General features: G+C 42.3%; 1 protein-coding gene across 1 annotated transcript in view; it reads left to right on the top strand.

Moving 5' to 3' along the window:
• Positions 1–23127, top strand: part of alg14 (ALG14 UDP-N-acetylglucosaminyltransferase subunit) — a 109576-nt gene that overhangs the window by 47066 nt on the left and 39383 nt on the right. The window lies entirely within an intron of this gene.

Below are 23127 nucleotides of genomic sequence, written 5' to 3'. Positions count from 1 at the left end.
CACTAATCTGTGCCTATCTGTCCCAACGTCACAGAGCAATGGGATATCATGTTCTCCAACCACAGCTGGAGATGGCCCGCAGACCCATATATCCCACTCCCTCATCCAAGTTCTTGATATGAATCGTAAATAGATGAGGACCTGGCACTAATCTTTGTAGCACCCCATTAGTGACAGCCTGCACATTGACACTCTCTTTTACATTGCTGTTAACCAGTAAGGTGGGCTGAAAATGAGAAGTCAATGAGCACATGCAAATGGAAAGCATGTCAACAATTTTCATCCACACCAGACAGCAGATTGACCGGTTGTATAGTACTGCTGGTGAAGAAAAACCCAGAATAGCCTCCAGGAGCTACACGCAGTGTAAAATACTAAGAAACATATCGGTAGCGCCCAACTATAGATTGAATGACTGGACAAAGATTTGACAGAGTATAATGTAGGAAGATGTGAAGTTGTTCATTTTGGCAGGAAGACTGAAAAAAAGGAGAGTATTAAAGGACAGGGACTGCAGAATTCTGAAGTGCTGAGAGATTTTGATGTTTTAGTGCGTTATTCAGAAAACGCTGGAACAGCATGTGTTTGGGAAATCTGATGGCATGCTACCCTTTATTACGAGAAGAACTGGACATAAAAGTAACAATGTTATGCTTCAGTTTTGCACATTGGTGAGACTATATCTCATCCTGCATGCAGTTTTTATCTCCATATTTCTGGAAGGATGTAAATATATTGGAGGCAGGTCAGAGATGGTTTACTGAGTTGGTGTCTTAAATGAATGGAATCTGCTATGAGGGAAAAGCAGACAGGCTGAACTTGTTTTCACTAGAGTTCAGAATAGTGAGGGGAGATTTGACTGATGTGTTAGATCCTAGGCAAAAGTGAGGACTGCAGATGCTGGAGATCAGAGTCAAGATTAGAGTAGTGCTGGAAAAGCACAGCAGGTCGGGCAGCATCTGAGGAGAAGGAAAATCGATATTTTTAGGTAAAAGCCCTCCATCAGGAATATGAAGGGCTTTTGCCCGAAACATTGATTTCCCTGCTCCTTGGATGCTGCCTGACCTGCTGTTCTTTTCCTGCACCATTCTAATCTTGTCGTGTTAGATTCTGAATAGTCCTGACAGAATGGATGTGGAATGGATGTTTCCTTTGTGAATGAGTCCTGACAAGGGGACAATGTTTTAAAATTAGGTGTTGCTCCATTAGAACAGAACTGAGGGAAATCTTTCTCTCAGAATTGTGAAACTTTGGAACTCTGCATCAGTAGATAGTGGAGACAGCAGCACTGAACATGTTTTAAGTTTGACAGAGATACTTAAGCAAGTTTAGGTTGATTGGGGATAGAGGAGGTTATGGAATTGGTAACACAGATCAGCCAAAATTCTACTGAATGGCAGATCAGGCTTAAAGGGCCAATTGGTCTACTTCTCCTCCTAATGTGTATGTGTACTTGTTGTCCGAGTTGAAATGATGCTGATAGACTCTATTGTGGTTTACAAGGTCTGAGGCACTTCATAGGATCACTGACTTGGAACTATTCCTAAATTAACCGTTATTCTCTCTTTGAACTGTGGCCATTTCTCCAGAGGAAATTTTGTTCAAAATAAATGGAATGATTTGATAATTGTTGAGTTAAAGTATCCTTGGTTGAGCCTAGCCTACAGTCAGTTACTGAGGTGATGGTAAGCCTACTATTTTTGCCTTGTGATATTTACTGCTGAGGAAATAGGGTTAAAACTGCAGCTGGACAGGAGCACATTACAGTGTCCTCTGACCCAATTTTCAACATAGAATCATAGAAATCCCTACAATGTGGAAGCAGTCCATTCAACCTATCGAGTCCACATTGAAAGTCCGAAGGGCATTCCACCCGGACTCACTACCCTACCCTGTAGTGGTGTGTTCATGCTACCTGTATTGCTTTCCAGAAGACATTTATAAATTTAGATATTATTAATAAAGTTTTTTTTAACCATGTCATAAAGTGGTAATTACTTGGAAAGTAAGCGATAGTCGGTTGAGATAAAGGAACCTTCCCATGTGGACAGGATGTGACGAGTGTTCTCAAGAATCTATATTGGTGTTTTAAGTTTCTATATCAATAACTTAGATGCATATTTGAGTTTGTAAATTACATTTAAATTGGAGGAATAATGATGCACTTTGAGCAGCATGTTACAAAGGGTTCTAGGTAGTTTAAGTGATTGGACAAAACCGTGACATGTGCAGTTAAATGAGTGGAAAGAAAGGTGATTTCAGAATATTTTCTGAACATTAGGTCAGGAACTAGAGGTGCCGAGGATTTGAGTGACCTTGTGCAGAACTGCTAAAAGTATTCCAAGTCTAATGTGATGTTGGTCTTGTATAATTCACAGGATTGAAATACAAAGGCGAGGACAGGATAATTCTGCTGTACAACACTCTGGTCAATTCCCATCCATAGCACTCTGTTGACTTTCAGACCTTTTCCTCAGCAAAGATATACTGAACTTGTAAGGTGTACAGCATGGATTAACCAGTATGTAATCAGGGCTTAAAGGTGACGGTGGCATGGTGACTCAATACTGCTGCTTGTTGCGCCAGGGGCCTCGATTCAATTCCAACCTTGGGTGACTGTCCAATTGGAATTTGCTCATTCTCTCCATGTCTGGGTGCTCTGATTTCCTCTCAGGGCCCACGGATGTGCCAGCTGGGTGGATAGACCATGCTAAATTGCCCCACGGTGTCTAGGTGGATTAGCCATGGGAAATGCAGGGTTACAGGAACGGGGTGAGTCTGATTGAGATGCTCTTTGGTGGGTCCGTATGGATTTGATGGGCCGAGTGGCCTCCTTCCACACCTCCAAGAGGTTCTATGATTCTGTTATAGGGATAGATTGTTCAATCCCAGTTTGTATACACTTGCGTTTAAAAGGCTGGGGGTTGAACAAGTGTGAGATCTTTGCAATAAAGGAATTCAATAGAGTTGGAAAATGCTATTTCTTCTGGTGAAGAATCCACAAGTACGTGCAATCATAAAAATTAAAGCTAGGATATGAAGGTATGAAATCCAGAAGTACTTTATCCACACGTGGGTAGAGGAAATTTGGACCACTCCCCCACACAGTCTGTGGCTGCTGGAATACTTGAATTTTTTTTTTAAACCCTGATGGATTTAATTTACAGGAAGGTATGAATGGATTATGGATCTTAAGAGGGTGAGTGGATTTGACAGAGAAACTGGTCCATAATCAGATAGGGTTGATTGGCTTTCCCTGCTTGGTTCCTATGCTCAATTTGATTTCATTGAGATGAAACTTGGACAGGTTTCTACAACAGATGAACAATTCACTCTGCCAGATTACTGCCTAAGCAACTGTGACAACCCCACCCCCCACTGTTAGCGCTATGTCAACGCAGAACAAGTGCTGACAAATCAGCTTAACTTGATTCATGTTTTAATCCGGTTTCCCATCAATCGAATTTCTCAAATATTCTTGGATTCTCATTCCATTTTGAGTGGGAGTGTAAGGTTCTGCCCAAAGTAATTGGCTTTAAACTGAACCTTTACAATTCTGATTTGGGGATTAGATTAGATTACTTAGTGTGGAAACAGGCCCTTCAGCCCAGCAAGTCCACGCCGACCCTCCGAAAAGCAACCCACCCAGACCCATTCCCCTACATTTACCCCTTCGCCTAACACTACGGGCAACTTAGCATGGCCAATTCACCTGACCTGCACATCTTTAGACTGTGGGAGGAAACCGGAGCACCCGGAGGAAACCCACGCAGATACGGGGAGAATGTGCAAACTCCACACAGACAGTTGCCTGAGGTGGGAATTGAACCCGGGTCTCTGGCGCTGTGAGGCAGCAGTGCTAACCACTGAGCCACCGTGCTGGTGTTGGACTGGGGTGTACAAAGTTAAAAATCACACAACACCAGGTTATCGTCCAACAGGTTTAACTGGAAACACTAGCTTTCGGAGTGACGCCCCTTCTTCAGGTGGTTGTGACACTATATGAATGAGCAGGGCTCCGAAAGCTAGTGATTCTAATTAAACCTGTTGGACTATAACCTGGTGTTGTGTGATTTTTAACTTTTAACAATTCTGATTTCTGTACAGGTGAAGATGGTGTTAAAACCCTGCGAATTGGTTTTTTGCAACACGTTAGCTGAACACAATCCTGGATCATGTGGGGAGAAGGTGCTTGCCGTAGTACTGCCAATGGGGATTTTGTAAAATGTCTTTTGCCGGAGAAACTTGGGTTTCTGAAAAATAAGAATGACATCCTCCTGAGTTACCCCTGAGTATAAAGAAAGGGCAAAAGGGTAACTAGGGAGAGAAAAGGGTCCCTCAAAGATCAGCAAGGCGGCCTTTGTGTGGAGCCACAGGAGATGGGGGAGATACTAAATGAGTATTTTGCATCAGTATTTACTGTGGAAAAGAACATGGAAGATATAGAACGTAGAGAAATAGATGGTGACATCTTGAAAAATGTCCATATTACAGAGGAGGAAGTGCTGGATGTCTTGAAATACATAAAAATGGATAAATGCCCAGGACCTGATCAGATGTACCCCAGAACTCTATGGGAAGCTAGAGAAGTGATTGCTGGGCCTCTTGCTGTGAGATTTGTATCATCGATAGTCACAGGTGAGGTGCCGCAAGACTGGAGGTTGGCAAACGTGGTGTCACTGTTTAAGAAGGGCGGTAAAGACAAGCCAGGGAACTATAGCCTGACCTCGGTGGTGGGCAAGTTGTTGGAGGGAATCCTGAGGGACAGGATGTACATGTATTTGGAAAGACAGGGACTGGTTAGGGATAGTCAACTTGGCTTTGTGCGTGGGAAATCATGTCTCACAAACTTGATTGAGTTTTTTGAAGAAGTGACAAAGAGGATTGATGAGGACAGAGCAGTAGATGTGATCTATATGGGCTTCAGTAAGCCGCTTGACAAGGTTCCCATGGGAGACTGATTAGCAAGGTTAGATCTCATGGAATACAGGGAGAACTAGCCATTTGGACACAGAACTGGCTCAAAGGTGGAAGACAGAGGGTGGTGGTGGAGGATTGATTTTCAGACTGGAGGCCTGTGACCAGTGGAGTGCCACAAGGATTGGCACTGAGTCCACTACCTTTCATCATTTATATAAATGATTTGGATGCGAGCATAAGAGGTATCATTAGTAAATTTGCAGATGACACCAAAATTGGAGGTGTAGTGCTCAGCAAAGAGGGTTACCTCAGATTACAACAGGCTCTTGATCAGATAGGCCAATGAGTTGAGAAGTGGCAGATGGAGTTTAATTTAGATAAATGTGAGGTGCTGCATTTTGGAAAAGCAAATCTTAGCAGGACTTATACACTTAATGGTAAGGTCCTGGGGAGTGTTGCTGAACAAAGGAACTGTAGAGTGCAGGTTCATAACTTCTTCAAAGTGGAGTTACAGGTAGATAGGATAGTGAAGGAGGTGTTTGGTATGCTTTGTGGTATTGAGTACAGGAGTTGGGAAGTCACGTTGCGGCTCTGCAGGACATTGGTTAGGTCATCTTTGGAATATTGCTTGCGATTCTGGTTTGCTTCCTATCGGAAAGATGTTGTGAAACTTGAAAGGGTTCAGAAAAGATTTACAAGAATGTTGCCAGGGTTGGGGGATTTAAGCTATAAGGAGAGGTTGAATAGGCTAGGGCTGTTTTCCCTGGAGTGTCAGAGGCTGAGCTTGGAGAGATTTGTAAAATCATGAGGGGCATAGGTAGGATAAATAGACAAAGTCTTTTCCCTGGGGTGGTGGAGTCCAGAATGAAAGGGCATAGATTTAGGGTGCCAAGCAGAAAGATATAAAAGAGACCTAAGGGGTAACCTTTTCACACACACGGTGGTATGTGCATGGAATGAGCTGGTAGAGGCTGGTACAGTTGCACCATTTAAAAGGCATCTGGACGAGTATATGAATAGGAAGGGTTTGGAGAGATATAGGTCGAGTGCTGGCAGGTGGGACTAGATTGAGTTAGGATATCTGGTCTGCATGGACAGGTTGGACTGAAGGGTTTGTTTCTGTGCTGTACATCTCTATGACTCTATCTATAGCTCAGGTGTCGGTTGTCATGGTTGTGGGTATGTTCGCCGAGATGGGAATTTGATTTACAGATGTTCTGTCCCCTGTCTCGGTGACATTTTCAATGATTTGGAGCCTCTTGTGAAGCGCTGCTGTACTGAGTCTTCCAGAATTTATTTGGTCCCATTTCTGCTGCTTCCATTTGCTGGTTCCGGTTATTTGTTGTAGTGGCCGGGATATTGGGTCCAAGTCCATGTGCTTGTTGATGGAGTCTGTGGCATGAAGCATGACACGCGGCCCCAGACTCCATCACCAAGCACATTGACCTAGACCCAATATACCAGCCACTACAACGAACAACAGGAAGCAGTGGGAATGAAACAAAATAAATTCCAGAAGATGCAGTACAGCAGCGTTTCACAGGAGGCTCCAAAGCACTGAAGATGTCACCTCGACATGGGGTGAAACATCTGCAAATCAACTTCCCAGCTCGGCGAACATACCCACAACCACGATGACCATTTAAAACATTGCTGACCATTTAAAACATTGCTAACCATTCTGGCGGCTGACTGAACAAAAGCAGAGAGGCTGTTTGTAGGTGAATGTTGTCTGTGTGAATGGGGCAAAGCAGTCTTTTATGCAAAGGCCAGAGTCAGTCAGGCAGCATCTCTTGTGGAAAATGAAAGTGCTGAAATTCAATGACTTGTGAGCGAAGGCCATCCAGAGCTGGGTGATTCTGATGAATTGATGATCTCCGTGCTGAGTTGCTGCTGCACAGTGATTTGTTTAAAAACCAAAGGGAAAAGTAATCAAGGCCACTGGGGGTAACTCAGGAGAAAAGCTCAGAAAGTAGACAAAAGCACAAGAGAAGACAAGAAAGCCATTTGTTTCATTGAAATTCATCCAATCCAACTTTTCCCATTATAGCATCCAGCAATGTTTTGAACTTCTCTAATATTTTTGTCTCTCCTGCCTCAGCTGACAAATTATTCTTGGCGTATAATTCCCTTTGAAGCGAGAAGTTCTTCAGCATCTGTTTAAGCGTTGCTTAAGATCGATTTAATATTCAATTGGGAAAATGCCTGGAAAGAGCAAAGTAACGAGTCTGACAAAATATGAAAGAAGCAAGTTAAGGATTTTCTTGAGCATTTCACAACCTCAGGGTATCTCAAAGTGCTTCACAGCTGCCTCTGAAGTGTCGTTCCTCCTGCAATGTATTAAATGAGGCAGCCAATTTGTACACAGCATGCTCCCACAAACAGTCATATTAAAATGATCTAATAATTTGTTTTTGTCCTGTTGGTTTATAAGGGATCAATACACCAAGGATATAACCTCCCTCCTTCAGTATAATGCCACAGGATATCTTATTTGCTTCTAAAAGCTTCCACATCACCTGACATTAAACTGTCATTGGCAGTTTTATTTTTTTTAATAAGAATATACTATTTCTTTTGTGACACATCTAGCATGAATTGAAAGACTGTAGCCACCATTTCTATTCAAGCTACTGTCCATAACCTGGGCTAAGGGACTTACCTGCTGGAAGTATTGTGGCCTTTCTAGTATCTGCTCTTTATCTATTTTTACCTCCTCCACTATCTCAGAAACCACCACTTTTACCGTAGGTTTAACAAAATCCTCTACTTTGATGCCACAGCAAAGGGCTTATTTAGTGGCTCAACCAAGCTTTACTGTTCTGCAAGTAGATCTCCATTTTGATCCTGAATTAGTCCCATGGCTCCTCTGACAGTCCTTTTTCATTATTTTCCAGCTTACAATGTGTCTCATGCCCACTGTGTTCAAGGCTTATCCCTTCTCACAACTGGTGAAAGAGTTCCTGAGTAACCAAGTTTTTGGTACATTTTACTTAGTTGTCCTCAGTGTACTTCGTCTGTAAGATGCGCTGAGGAATAAATGTGATGCAGTGTAGCTTTCTTTTTTACTGCTATTTATGCACCCATTTACAGTCTTGTCACAATTCACAGGCTGAAGAAACCTCAGCTAATATAGTTTGGGCACATGAGGGATTTATGTTCGGTGTGCTACATAAATGCAAGATGTTAACATTGCATGTGGTAATAAAGTGATTCCAGTGCTTTAAGTGTGCAGAGTTGAAAGTTAAGTCTCTTTTAACAAACACATGAAATGTTAATATTAATTGTAAAAAAAAGTGCACCAAAAATAGCCCAGGTTGTCCAGTTAGCAATCGTGAGAAAGCAATGACGTGAGATCAAGGACCACCCATGTAATTCGGTCAGTTGAGATTCCCTTCTGCCAATTTTCATATATTCCCTGAGGGTTCTAACTTTTTATTGGGGATTGGTTCTTTGGACTTTACCCGGTGGCTGTTATTTATGCATCAGCTGTGACATTGAGTATTGGCAAGTTACCAGGGGGAAGCATTGTCGCCAAGCCCAACCCTATTCTCACTCAGCATTCATGTAGAGATGGAATTAATTTTTAAAAGCCTGGTGTTGTCATGACTCTTATTTTCCTTCAAGGAAGGCAGTTTATGACCTCTCGATATTTTGCAAGTTCAAAGTCATATTTGATTTGGTCATTTATGTTCTGGCATCTATGACATTCTTGCAATGAATATGACCTCTTTCTAAAGACAAAGAACATGGAACTTTTCAACAATGTCTGTGTTCAGTTAGCTCTCAATGCTTCATAGTGTTGGAACAAAACCTTTATAAGTGTATTTGTGAACATTGAGGAAAAGCCTTGCGTCATTTTAAGACAAAATCTTACACTGCAACATGTTCAATACCAGTTGAATGGTCATGAATATCCAGGGGGTAGTTTGTCTGCAGAATTATACCCTAAAGCCAACAACTGGCATCCCATTTTAGCTGCACCAATGAGTTGGATTTGGTCAACAGTGCACAGATATTTCTGCAATAACAATCATCTGTAATCAAGTTCGGCATTATTTGAAAAGGGAAAAACATAAAATACCTCTCAGGCTCGCGATAGATTTTGTTCTAATGGTCAAGGGATACAAGGGTTGGAGAGGGCAGACAGGAAAGTGGAGCTGAGACCACAATCAGCCATGATTCTTATTAACTGGTGGAGCAGGCTCAAAGGGCCAAATGGCCAATTCCTGTTCCTAAATGCCTCCGGTTAAGCAAGGCTGACTTTAGTTGGATGAGGCAGAAACCATTCTCCGTATTCTGGGGAAATCTGTTAAGGGGTAAAATGACACGGAAACATGGAGGGTAGGAGCAGGCCATTTGGCCCTTTTCCCCCTGCTCCACCATTAAATATGATCGTGGCTGATCATCCAACTCTTATTCCTGCTTTCACTTCATATTCTTTGATCCTTTTCGCCCTAAGAACTATATCTTGCTCCTTTTTTAAAGTATTCAATGTTTTGGCCTTGACCACTCTCTGTGGAAGAGAATTCTACATGCTCACCACAGTGTGGATGAAGAAATTTTTTATATTAGATTATATTAGATTACTTACAATGTGGAAACAGGCCCTTCGGCCCAACAAGTCCACACCGCCCCGCCGAAGCGCAACCCACCCAGACCCCTACATTTACCCCTTACCTAACTCTACGGGCAATTTAGTATGGCCAATTCACCTGACCTGCACATCTTTGGACTGTGGGAGGAAACCGGAGCACCCGGAGGAAAGCCACGCAGATACGGGGAGAACATGCAAACTCCACACAGTCAGTCGCCTGAGGCGGGAATTGAACCCGGGTCTCTGGCGCTGTGAGGCAGCAGTGCTAACCACTGTGCCACCGTGCTGCCCAAATTTCTCCTCATCTCAGTCGTAAATGGGCTACCTTGTATCCTGAGACTGAGACTCCTAGTTCTGGACTCCCGGTCACCAGGAATATCCTACTTGCATTTACTCTGTCTAGTCCTATTAGAACTTTATAGGTTCTATGAGATCCTCCCTCATTCCTTTAAACTCCATTGAGTACAATCCACACTGATCCAGTCTCTCTTCATACATCAGGCCTGCCATCTCTGGAATCAGTCTGGTAAACGTTTATTGCATTATCGCTGTAGCCAGAACATTCTACCTCTGATAAGGAGACCACAGTATCTTTCTGGTATGGTATCACTAAGGCCCTGTATGATGCAACAAGACATCACTGCTCCTGTACTCCAATTCTCTTGCTATGAAGACCATCATAGCATTTGCTGCCTTCACAACCCCCTGGACCTGTATGTTTACTTTTAGCGACTGGATACAAGGACATCCAGACCTTGTTGTGCCTCCCCTTTTCCCATGGCATCACTATTCAGATAATCTGCCTTCCTGTTGTTACTATCAAAGTGAATAAACTCTCATTCATCCACATTTTACTGCATCTGCCATGCAATTGTCCATTCACTCAATATGACCAAATCACACTGCAGCATCTGTACATCCTCCTCAAAGTTCGCCCTCCCACCCAGCTTTGTGTTGTCCGCAAACCTGGAGATATTACATCTAGTTCCCTAATCTAAATCATTAATAATTATTATGAATATCTGGGGTACAAGATCTAATCCCTGTGATACCCCACTAGGTAGCATCTGCCACTCAGAAAATGACCTGTTTGTTCTTACACTTTGTTTCGTTTCTGTCAACCTAGTGGCATGGTGACTCACGGTGGTCGGGAACTGGGTTTGATTCCAGCCTCAATGTGTGTGGAGTTTGCAGAATCTCCTTGAGTCTGCTTGGGTTTCCTCCCGAATCCTAAGATGAGCAGGTTAGATGGATTGGTTGTGGGAAATGCAGGGTTACAGGGATTGAGTGGATTGCTCTTTGGAACGTTAGTGTGGTCTCAATGGGCTAAGAGGCCTGCTTCCACAGTGTAGAGATTCTATGTTTCTAACCTCTATCCACGTAAGTAGAGTACCCCCATCCCATGCTCTTTAATTTACACACTAATCTCTTCTGTAGGATCTTATAGAATGTCTTTTGAAAGTCCAAGTACATTACATCCACTGATTCTTCCCTACAAGTTTTTGAAAAATTCCAATAAGTTTATCAAGCATGATTTTCCTTTCATAAATTTCTGACTCTGTCCAATCTTGTCACTGTTTTCCAAATTATTAAATCTTTTACTGAAGATGTCTGACGAAAGATGTATGTATGGAGATACAGTAAATCAGGAAAACATAAGAATATTATGTTTTATTGCTAGGGGAATTGAGTGCAAGAGAAGGGAGTTTATGCTTCAGACATCCAGGCTTTGATGAGACTGCATCTGGAGTACTGCGTACAGCATTGGTCACTGTACGCACTTTTATTAATGTGTTGAAAGCAGTTCAGAGAAGGTGTACTAGACTAACAATGGGTATGAGCAGATTGTCTTATTAGCAAAGACTAGACAGGCTAGGTTTGTATTCTCTGGAGTTCAGAAAAGACGGGGGTATCTTAATTGAAACGTATAGTATCCTGAGAGGAGTCGACTGGATGAATGTTGAAAGGATATTTCCTCTTATGGGAGAATCTAGAAGGAGGGGTCATGGTTTTAAAAATGAGGGGTTAACCATTTAAGACAGATGAGGTACTTTTTTCCCCCTGAGTGTGGATATTCTTTTGGAATTCCCTTCTTCAAAGGCCGTGGATGCAGAATTTTAAAATATTTTAAGGCCAAGGGAGGTAGATTATTGATTACTAAGGAGATATGCAGGTTAAAATCAGATTGTGATTTGGTGTTGGACTGGGGTGGACAAAGTGAAAAATCACACAACACTGGGTTATAGTCCAACAGGTTTATTTGGAGGCACTAGCTTGCAAAGCACTGCTTCTTCATCAACCACCTCACAAAGAAGCAGCGCTCTGAAAGCTAGTGCCTCCAAATAAATCTGTTGAGCTATTACCCAATGCTGTGTGATTTTTAACAAAAATTCGATCAGCTTTGATCTTTCTGAATGGTGGAATAAGCTTTGAAGGGCTGAGTGGCCTACTGTTTTTCTTGGTTGTGTGTAGATAAATTGGAAGTGTTCAAGTCTAATAAGATGCAGAACTATTTTATGGCTGTAAGGGGCAATTATATAGCCATGAATGGCTAATGAAATGAGGAAGGGCTCATGCCCGAAATGTCGATTCCCCTGTTCCTTGGATGCTGCCTGACCTGCTGCGCTTTTCCAGCAACACATTTTCAGCTCTAATGAAATGAGATGACATGTAACAAATATAAAACATTGAAGAAGTCAAAAATAGCACAAATCCAGCAGAATGAGAAAAATGGAAAAAGTATCAGAAGTGACAAAGCAAAATGAGAATCAAAATGTACTGGCCAGAATATCAAAGTCAACACATGTTTACAATTCATTTAGGACGAAAAGGGTAATTATTAGCAATTTGTTTTAAAAGGAGGTGACTAAATATTATTTATATGGACTTCCTGAGGCACTTGCCAAATTTCCTTCACATACATTTTTAGCTAAAGTTGAAATTCATGGAATTGAAGTCAAATTATTGACCTCATTAGGAAATTGGTTGAGTGACAGGAGACTTGGGGATAATGAGCTGGCATTCCGACTGACAGGATGTGACTGGTGTTGGAACAATTCGCCATATTTATCCACAACTTAGCCAAATATCCACGCTTGTTAACAACATGAGGACAGGCATGGTATGCAATGATAATGGAAGTAGAAATAGATAGTGAATTGACAAATTTCAATGTAAGCAAATGCAAAATCAAATGGATCTAAAAAAAAGGAGTAAATCAAGTATTTTATAAAGGGAGGAAAGCTAGAAACAATGGAGTTCCATAGAGAATTGGATTTTCAGGTACAATTTCAGATGCTGTTTTCTGCATTATATCATAATATTTTAATCAATAAGTAGTGGAATGCTGAACAGAATGCAAGGAAGTAGAAGATGTGCAACAAATATACAAGGCCTGGGTTGCAGCGTGCCCTGAGGTACTGAAAGCGGTTCTGGGCACTTTAGGTAAGATGTACTGGCCTTGGAGGGAGTGCAGGGTCGGTTTACCGGAATGTTACCTGGAGTTAAATTTCAAGGAAAGTTGACATGAACTATGGGGGTTGTATTGCTGTAATTTAGAAGGATACAGGAAGAATTGATCCAAGTTTTAAATTTATGAAGTAAGCAAAGCAGGTAAGTAAACAAAAAATTAAAAAATAAAGTCTCAAGAATGTGGAAGTCTTGGACCAAGGAGGAAAATTTAAAGGCAGACCTTTTAGGAATGACATTACGAAATATTTCCACACTCAGTATGTTAAAAGTATGGAATTCCCATTAACTAATTGTTACATTTAAAACTGAAAATGATTGGTTCACGTTGGTCAAAGCTGTTAAGGAATATGAAGTAATAAACTAATTTAAAAATCACACAACACCAGGTTATAGTCCAACAGGTTTAATTGGAAGCACTAGCTTTCGGAGTGACACTTCTTCAGCAGGTGATTGTGGAGGGCTCAATCCTAACACAGAATTTATAGCAAAAATTTAGTGTGATGTAACTGAAATTATACATTGAAAAATTGATTGTCTGTTAAGCCAATCAATTAATCTGTTAGAATACAGTGATAGTGTGTGTGTGTGTAGTGAGTGCAGAGTGTCTTAAGTCTTTGAGGGGGTGCGTGTGGGAGTATGTGTGTCTGAAAGGGTACGTGTGGGTGTCTGTGTGTACGTGTGTGTGTGTGTGTGTAGGAATATCTGTGTGTGTGTGTGTGTGTGTGTAGTGCAATGGTGACCGCCTGTAATGTGACATGAACCCAAGGTCCTCCCTATTAGCTATCAGCCTCTGCTCGCCCACTTTTCTCTGCTGCCTGTCCCAAAGTCCACCTTGGAAGATGGTCACCCGAAGGTCTGAGGCTGAATGTCCTGGACCATTGAAGTGTTCCCCAACTGGGAGGGAGCCCTCCTGTCTGTTGATTGTTGTGCAGTGCCCATTCATCCGTTGTCATAGCCTTTGCTCGGTTTCCCCAATGTACCATGCCTCCGGGCATCCCTGCCTGCAATGTATAAGATAGACAATGTTGGCTGAGTCACATGAGTACCTGCCATGTACACAGTGGGAGGTGTTCCCACGCGTAATAGTGGTATCTATGACCACAATCTGACATGTCTTGCAGCATCCACCATGACAGGGTTGTATGGAGTTGTCCTGAGAGCCGGGCAGTTTGCTACGAACAATGATCTGTTTGAGGTTTGGCGGTTGTTTAAAGGCAAGTAGTGGAGGTGTGGGGAAGGTCTTGGTGAAGTGCTCATCCTCATTGATAATGTGTTGCAGGTCATGAAGAACATGGCGTAATTTTTCAGCTCCTGGAAAGCACTGGACAACAAAGGGTACCTGTACCGTGTCTGTCTCCTGAGGAAGTCATTACGGTTCCTTGCTGTGGCACGTCGGAACTGACGGTCGATGAGTTGAGCATCATACCCCGTTCTTGTGAGGGCATCCTTGAGTACTTCCAGGTGTCCGTCATGTTCCTCCTCATCTGAGCAGATCCGGTGTATGCGTAGGGCTTGTCCATAGGGGATGGCTGTTTTAATATGTTTTGGGTGGAAGCTGGAGAAGTGTAGCATTGTGAGGTTGTCTGTGGGTTTGCGGTAGAGTGTGGTGCTGAGGTGTCCATCTTTGATGGAGACGCATGTGTCCAAGAATGAGACAGATAGTCGAGAGTAGTCCCTGGTGAGTTTGATGGTGGGATGAAACTTGTTGATGTCACTGTGTAGTTTTATCAGTGACTCCTCGCCATGGGTCCAGAGGAAGAAAATGTCGTCAATGTACCTGGTGTACAGTGTTGGTTGGAGATCCTGCATAGAGAAGAAGTGTTGTTCGAACCTGTGCATAAAAATGTTGGCATATTGGGGTGCAAATTTGGTCCCCATGGCTGTTCCGTGTGTCTGGATGAAGAACTGGTTGTCAAAGATTAAGACATTGTGATCAAGGATAAAGCGGATGAGTTGTAGGATGGTGTTTGGAGATTGGCAGTTGTTGGTGTTGAGTACTGAGGCTGTTGCCGCGATGCCATCATTGTGGGGGATGCTGGTGTAGAGTGCGGAAATGTCCATTGTGACGAGGAATGTTCCCGTTTCGACTGGTCCATGGGTGCTGAGTTTCTGTAAGAAATCCGTAGTGTCGTGACAGAAGCTGGAGATCCCTGTACAAATAGGTTTCAAGATGCCTTCCACATAGCCGGAGAGATTCTCACATAGGGTCCCATTGCCCGACATGATGTGTTGGCTTTGTGTACCTTTGGAAGGCAGTAGAAGTCGCCTACACGAGAAGTACGTGGGATGAGGGCGCATAGGGAACTCTGAAGGACTGGATCCAAAGTTCTGATCAGTGTGTTTAATTCTAGGCATCATCTTACTGGTTCTAACTGCTTTACTTTGCATTGGACATGTTGGGACTGGTTTTTTTTTTGACTGGTGACTGGCTCATTTTGTCTGGCTGAGCTGGAGGAAAACCTGTTAAGAACAAGATGAGTTGGCTGAAAGCTTGCAGCGAGCAAGCTACTCTGATCTCTCCCATGCCTGAATTGAAAACCCTCTTGTGCAGTTCAGGGTGAAACCTATTTATCCTTTTTTGAAAGTGTGTTTGAAAACCATCTCGAGGTTTTGCTTCTACTGGGCAAGCTGTATGCGCAAGACGTCTGAGACAACTGTGCATGATTTGACCACACAAGTCCGAACAAGAGATGCCAGAATATCTCCTCACTTTGACCATTGTGTTATTCTAGAAAGCAAAATGATAGTTTTTTTTTCAAAAAGCTAACCTTTGCAAAGAAATGTCTTTTTTTTTGCCCTGAAGAGAATGTGTCTGTTAGCTTATTAAGGTTTTTGAGACAGAGTGGGATAAGATTAGATTAGATTCCAGACAGTATGGAAACATGCCCTTTGGCCCAACAAGTCCACACTGACCTTCTGAAGAGTAACCCACCCAGACCCATTTCCCTCTGACTAATGCACCTAACACTATGGGCAATTTAGCATGACCAATTCACCTGATCTGCACATCTTTGGACTGTGGTAGGGAACTGGAACATCCGGAGGAAACCGACGCAGACACTGGGAGAATGCACAAACTCCTCATATTTGTGTTTCTGTATTACTGAATAGTTGTACGTGAACTTACTCAGTAAAGTTAAAAGATTTTGTTTTGCTTTGATAGTAAATTCAATTCTGTTTCTTAAAAAACACAGTGTATTTTTCCAACCCGATTTTCAGATATTACTGAGGTAACTAGAAAAGGTATTTTTAGTTTAGGTTGTCACCTGTGGATTAATGGGACAACAGCTACAGTGGAGAGTTTCAGCTTCAGTTGTAACATCTCACTCTGGCAACTGGTGGAGTTTAAATTAAACTGATTAATATCTCTAACTTTAAAGCCAGCCTCTAACAATGACCATGTAACAAGTGTAAATTGACATAAAAGCCCACCTAGTCTATCAATGTCATTCCTGGTTTAACCTACAGTGGCTCTGGGACCATAACAATGTGGTTGTCTCTTAACAGCTCTCTAAATGGCTAAGCAAGTCACTCAATTCAAGAATGATTAATCGGCAACAAATATTGGCTTTGCCACTGATCCCACATTCCATGAAATGCATTACATAACACAGCACTTTTTGTTTTGAAAGTGTGGGGAAACATACCTAATGTCACTCTAAATCTTATTTGATTGTGCATTAAATAGATTATTTGGAAGTTGATTTTATTCTATCTGGCTACTGTTTTAATCAGCTTGATATAGATATAGGACCGATGGCTGAGGTAGTTTCTTTACTCAGAGTAGTAGGAGTGTGGAACGCACTGCCTGCAACAATAGTAAACTCACCAACTTTTAAGGGCATTTAAATGGTCATTGGATGGATATATGGACGAAAATGAAATAGTGTAGGTTAGATGGGTTTCAGATTGGTTCCACAGGTCAACACAACATCAAGGGCCAAAGGGCCTGCACTGCACTGTAATATTCTATATACTTCAAATAAGAATTGTATTATCATGCTAAGTCCATGTAGCTAGTTAAAGTTTGCTATGGCAAGTATAGCATCAGAAGAAATGAAGATGTGACTTAGTTATGATTGCCATGATTGCAGGACATCTCACATTGATGTACAACATCGCTATATGGAGTGCAATCACTGCCATATTTCAGGAAATTTGCCAACTAATTTGTACATGTAGCTCCCATGAACAGCTGAGAGATAAATGATCTGTTAACCTGGTGTTCAGTGATATCAGCTGAGGAACGAACACTGGGCCAGGACACCAAGAGGACTCCCTTATTCTGATCTGAAATTGAGCTGCCAAATCTTTTGCATCTACCTTGAGAGCAGATGGGGTCTTGCTTTCAGGTCTTTTCTGACAGATGGCATCTCTGACACGTAAGTCAGATTTGGGAATTTGAAGAGGAAAAATGTTCATTTGCTCAGTTTTAGAAAGGGTTGTCTACAGATATTTGAAGTGACTATCATCTGTACAAATGCAGAAACCCTCATAATATTTAAGAAGCATTTAGATGTGCACTTGCAATGCCAAGATATATAACCCTATGGGAAAAAAAACAATGAACTGTGGATGCTGGGAATCAGAAACAAAAATAGAACATAGAAGAATACAGCGCAGTACAGGCCCTTTGGCCCTCGAAGTTGCGCAGATCCAAGCCCACCTAACCTACACTAGCCCACTATCCTCCATATGGCTGTCCAATACCTGTTTAAATGCCCATAAAGAGGGAGAGTCCACCACTGCTACTGGCAGGGCATTCCATGAACTCACGACTCGCTGAGTAAAGAATCTACCCCTAACATCTGTCCTATACCTACCACCCCTTAATTTAAAGCTATGCCCCCTCGTAATAGCTGACTCCATACGTGGAAAAAGGTTCTCATGGTCAACCCTAGCTAAACCCCTAATCATCTTGTACACCTCTATCAAGTCACCCCAAACCTTCTTTTCTCCAATGAAAACAACCCCAAGTGCCTCAACCTTTCCTCATACGATCTTCCTACCATACCAGGCAACATCCTGGTAAACCTCCTCTGCACCCGTTCCAGTGCCTCCACATCCTTCCTATAGTATGGCGACTAAAACTGCACACAATATTCCAGATGCGGCCGCACCAGAGTCTTATACAACTGCAACATGATCTCAGGACTCCGGAACTCAATTCCTCTACCAATAAAAGCCAGTACGCCATATGCCTTCTTCACCGCACTATTTACCTGGGTGGCAACTTTCAGAGATCTGTGTACATGGACACCAAGATCCCTCTGCTCATCCACACTACCAAGTATCCGACCATTAGCCCAGTACCCCGTCATTTTGTTACTCTTACCAAAGTGAATCACCTCACACTTACCTACATTGAACTCCATTTGCCACCTTTCTGCCCAGCACTGCAACTTAGCTATATCCCGCTGTAACCTGACACATCCTTCCTCACTGTCAACAACTCCACCGACTTTCGTATCATCCGCAAACTTGCTCACCCAACCTTCTAGCCCCTCCTCCAGGTCATTTATAAAAATGACAAACAGCAGTGGTCCCAAAACAGATCCTTGCGGAACACCGCTAGTAACTGCACTCCACGATGAACCTTTACCATCAACTACTACCCTCTGTCTTCTTCCAGCCAGCCAATTCCTAATCCAAACCTCCAACTCACCCTCAATGCCATACCTCCGTATTTTTTGCAGTAGAAATCTCTGGGAAAACACAGCAGGTCTGGCAGTATCTGTGGAGAGAAATCAGAGTTAATGTTTCGGATCCAGTGACCCATCTTCAGAATGGAAACTATGGGAAGTGTTAGAAAATGGGATTAGAACAGTTAGGTGTTTGTTTTTTCATTGGTATGGGCCTGTTGGGCCAAAGGACCGTTTCCTGTGTTGTAGATCTCTGACTCTTGCACCTCAGTATGACAACATCAATAGCCGATTGGAAAGAAATTGCTATTCTCTGTAGCCTTGACAACGAATTAGAGCTGCAGCAGGGCTTGTGACTGGTCCCTAGTGATTTGCACTGTTTTACCAGAACAGAAGTTCTATGTTCACAGGCAGCATTCACAGACCTCTTGGCCAAGTGCCAGTCTCCAGTCTGAAAGCTTTAGAGAAACTGGATCAGATTTTCTCCTCTCAATGGGAGGATGATGGACTGAGTCAAGAGACTGAGCTCAGAATTCTATTTTTCCATTCTGCAACCACTTAAATTTTGTTGAGACATAATCTGAGAAGCAGAATCCCAGTTGCCAGCAAATGCATAGCTTTGTCTATGCAGTGTACATGTGAGGGAATGGTGCAAAAAATCTTTTATGCAACTCCAGGGCTGTCGTTCCTTCCACTGAGAGTTTAAACTTAATGGGCACTTATTGTCAAATTTCACTAGTGTCCTGGTTCATAGTAATTCTGTCATTAAAAAAAATCCACTGTGATATGTTTGTAAGAGTTTGTGAGGGGAACTAAGCTCTGTAGAATGAGATCATGTGCAGTTTAAGTGCGCTCTGTGAAATTATCAGTAAGTAATTAACCTATTGCAACTGTATGTTCTTTGTCATTGGTCTTTGGAATGTTGATGGAGAGGCATCAGTTTGTTTAAAAATGGTTTTAGTACTATTTTCTCTCCTGAAGGAAATCTCCTTCCTCTACAGACCCCCACCCCCACAACCTTCCTTTGATTACGGACCCCCAGAGGCCTGATTGTCTGATGTAAGACCTGAGGGACTGGCTCACAGAGATTAACATTCCCCAACAGGAACCTTAAATTCAATGGCAGGCTTGTAATTTTTTTTGGGTCTACGATCCACCAGTTTCCTGTGAGGCGAGTTGTTTATAGTCAAGACACAGCCAACGGCAGGAGAACGACACGCCTGCAGTCGACTGCATTCCTGTGGAGTAGATGCACCTTTGAGAGTTTTGAAACCAGCTGGGGATACAGACAATGAATATCTAACACAGCAAACCAAAGAATCTGCAGTGTTGTTACAGTGTAAGAGGACACCACTGCCTTTGCTGATAAGCTTATTGGAGTCTCTAAACGAAGGTTTATTGGACTGGCAAGCTGCTGTCTCAGGTTTCTTTTCCTTTGTTTGGTTTTCCTTTGCTTATGTACTCTCTTTTTTCTTTTTCTCCTCTCTCTACCTTCCCCCTTTTCCTTTCTCTCTCCCTCCCTCCCTTTTCTCTCTGAATATAATGTTCTCAACAATTGATTTCCAACCCCTCTCTCTCTCTCTCTCTCTCTCTGTTTTTTCCCCTCCTTTTCTGTCCAACCTCCTTTCCATTTGTTTTTTTAAATTGCTCCCGTGTTTGATGGTTTGTAGTGTTAGCTATCTACCTTGATGGCCATATTTAATTTTTTTCCCTTTGATCAGTTCAGTATTATCTGTTTATTTCCTGTTGTATATTTCTCTCTTACCTGTCATCTTTCAATAGCAGTATTTTTCTCTCTGATTTTACTCTTGTTCTGTTACTTTGGTTCTAGTTGCTTTTGTTGCTTCTCATTTTGTTGCTTTTAAGTATATTTACAGCAAAGCATATGTAGACAAAAGTTTTTCCTTCTATCCTCTTCCCAGTTCTATCCTGTGTTCAGAGTTACTAAAAACACTGTGTAATTCCCCCTCACATGGGTTGATCCATTCCTTGCCCTTGGAGGCTGGGTTTTGAGGAATGCAGGAGATGCTGTAAATTGATGTTTGTGCAAAGGGCAGTGCTGTCCTTGGATTGCGCCATTTTTGAGTAGGGGGAATGAGGTAATTTTTGGAATGAAATAGTCATTTGTCTGCTTTCTCAAACTGATGTAGAAGATTTCACAGTGGTATTTCAAAGCAGAGCAGGGGACTTCTTTCCTTATTGGCATCGAGACCAAGAATCGCCCCTCAATCAACATTGAGACTACTTAGCCATTGCTATTTGCTGGAGATGGCTGTGTGAAAGTTGGATGCCTCATTTCTTATAATCATGATGATGTTTTGAAAATACCTATTGACTTGAAATCCCTTTGTGGTGCCCAGAATTGTAAAAGGTACTCCATAAATAGAAGTCCATATAGTCTTACAGCATGGAAACAGTCTTAATCTAGTCTAGTCCCATTTGCCAGCACTTGGCCCATATCCATCTAAACCCTTCCTATTCATATACTCAACCAGATGCCTTTTAAATGTCGTAATGGTATTTGCCTCCAGCACTTCCTCTGGCAACTCATTCTGTACACTCACCACCCTCTGTGCGATAAAGTTGTTCCTTAGGTCCGTTTTTAATCTTTTCCCCCCTCACCTTAAACCTGTGCCCTCTTGGTTTGGACTCCCCACACAGGGGAAAGACCTTGGCTATTCATCCTATCCATGCCTCTTATGATTTTATAAATTTCTATAGCCTCCTACGCTCCAGGAAAAAAAGTCCCAGCCTACCTAGCTAACCTCTCCTTCTAACTCCAACCTTCCAACCTTGGTAGCATCCTTGTAAATCTTAATTCCATGTTAAAGCAGTTAATCATGGTGAAGCTGGCAGTCCAGAAACATAATGAAGCAAAATTCTTCCTTCAAGGTCTTGTGATTAACAACTACTTAGCCGCACAAAATTGTTATTCAACACCTCAACACAGCAATTGGCAGCACACGCCATTGACGTGAGACAAACCTACAAGGACCTACATCTCAATCTCTGGCTTATTGCAGTGCTTCTGAAGCTCAGTGTAAGCTGGAAGAACTGCATCTCATTTTCTGCCTGGAGACCCTGCAGCCTTCTGGACTCCAAATCGAGTTCAATAACTTTAAGGCTTGATCTCTCTAATATCCTTATCCCAATCCCCACACTCAAGCAAATAGTCTGCTATTGCACACCACCCATTGTTAGCCATTAACAGTCTGAATTAATAGCTATTCACCTTCCTAGCCAAATTGTTATCCACTCCTTTGTGTGTCCATTTGCTTTTCTCTCTCTGGCGTCTATTCCCCACCTATCGTTTACTCCTTACCCACACCCCGCCACCCCCCACCCTACCTTCTGCATATAAAGTCTGATTTCTCTCCACAGATGCTGCCAGATCTGCTGAGCTTTTGCAGCAATTTCTATTCTTGTCTCTGATTTTCAGCATTTGCAGTTCTTTCAGGTTTTTTTTAAACCTACAAGTATGTTCATGTGTCTGAAATTCTACAAACAATGTCTCATGTTCTTCAAACAAAAACAGAAGTTGCTGAAGAAACTCAGTAGTTCTGGCAGTATCTGTGATGAGAAAACCATTAATCTTTCATGATTTGGAGGTGCTGGTGTTGGATTGGGTGGAGAAAGTTAAAATTCACACAACACCAGGTTGTAGTCCAACAGGTTTATTTGGAAGCACTAGCTTTTGAAGCGCTGCTCCTTCATCAGGTGGCTGTGGAGTATAAGATCGTAAGGCACAGAATTTATAGCAAAAGTTTACAGTGTGGTGTAACTGAAATTATACATTGAAAAAGACCTGGATTGTTTAAGTCTCTCATCTTTTAGAATGGGTCTGTTGGTTTTAGTTCTTTCATATGTAAGTGCCAGAACTTTTTTAAAGTTACATTCTCAAATGAACTTTGACAATAGGGGCCATGTTGGCCCAGATGGTGCACTGAAGGTGTGAGGTGCCCTGTGTGAGACTGTCTGTGCCCCAATGTTCAGACTAATTCTACTTCTGAAAGAGGGATTGACAGAATCTTACGTGGATTCATGCAGTTCTTGAGCAAAATAAAATGTAATTCTGCAAGTACAAGTTCACCCCACAAACGTGTGTGTGTGTGCTGTGTGTGTGTGTGTGTGTGTGTAGGGGTGGAGTATGAGTGTCCTGTGAGAGAGTGTGTGTATATGTGAGAGTAAAGAGGTATAAGTCTGTAAGAGGGTGTTTATGCGGGTGAGAATGTGGAAGTGTATGTGTGAGCATATGAGAGAGAGCTTGTGCATGAGAGAGGGTCTGCATGAGTGTATGATTCTGTAGGAGTCTGTCTGTGTGTTAATATTTCAAGTCAACTTCAGAAGAAGGATCACTGGACTCAAAACATTAACTCTGATCTCTCTCCACAGATTCCGCCCAAATTGCTGAGTTTTTCCGGCAGCTTTTAGATCTCCAACATCCACAGTTGTTTGTATTTATGATTCATGTTTTTGTTTAAGTATACAGTTGAAACA

Source organism: Chiloscyllium plagiosum, unplaced genomic scaffold (assembly GCF_037043375.1).
Source record: "Chiloscyllium plagiosum isolate Xiang-an unplaced genomic scaffold, Cpla_swu_hap1 HiC_scaffold_9, whole genome shotgun sequence".
NCBI classification, from domain to species: domain Eukaryota; kingdom Metazoa; phylum Chordata; class Chondrichthyes; order Orectolobiformes; family Hemiscylliidae; genus Chiloscyllium; species Chiloscyllium plagiosum.
The sequence above is the reverse complement of the archived record's forward strand: the minus strand, read 5'-3'. Positions and strand labels throughout refer to the sequence as shown.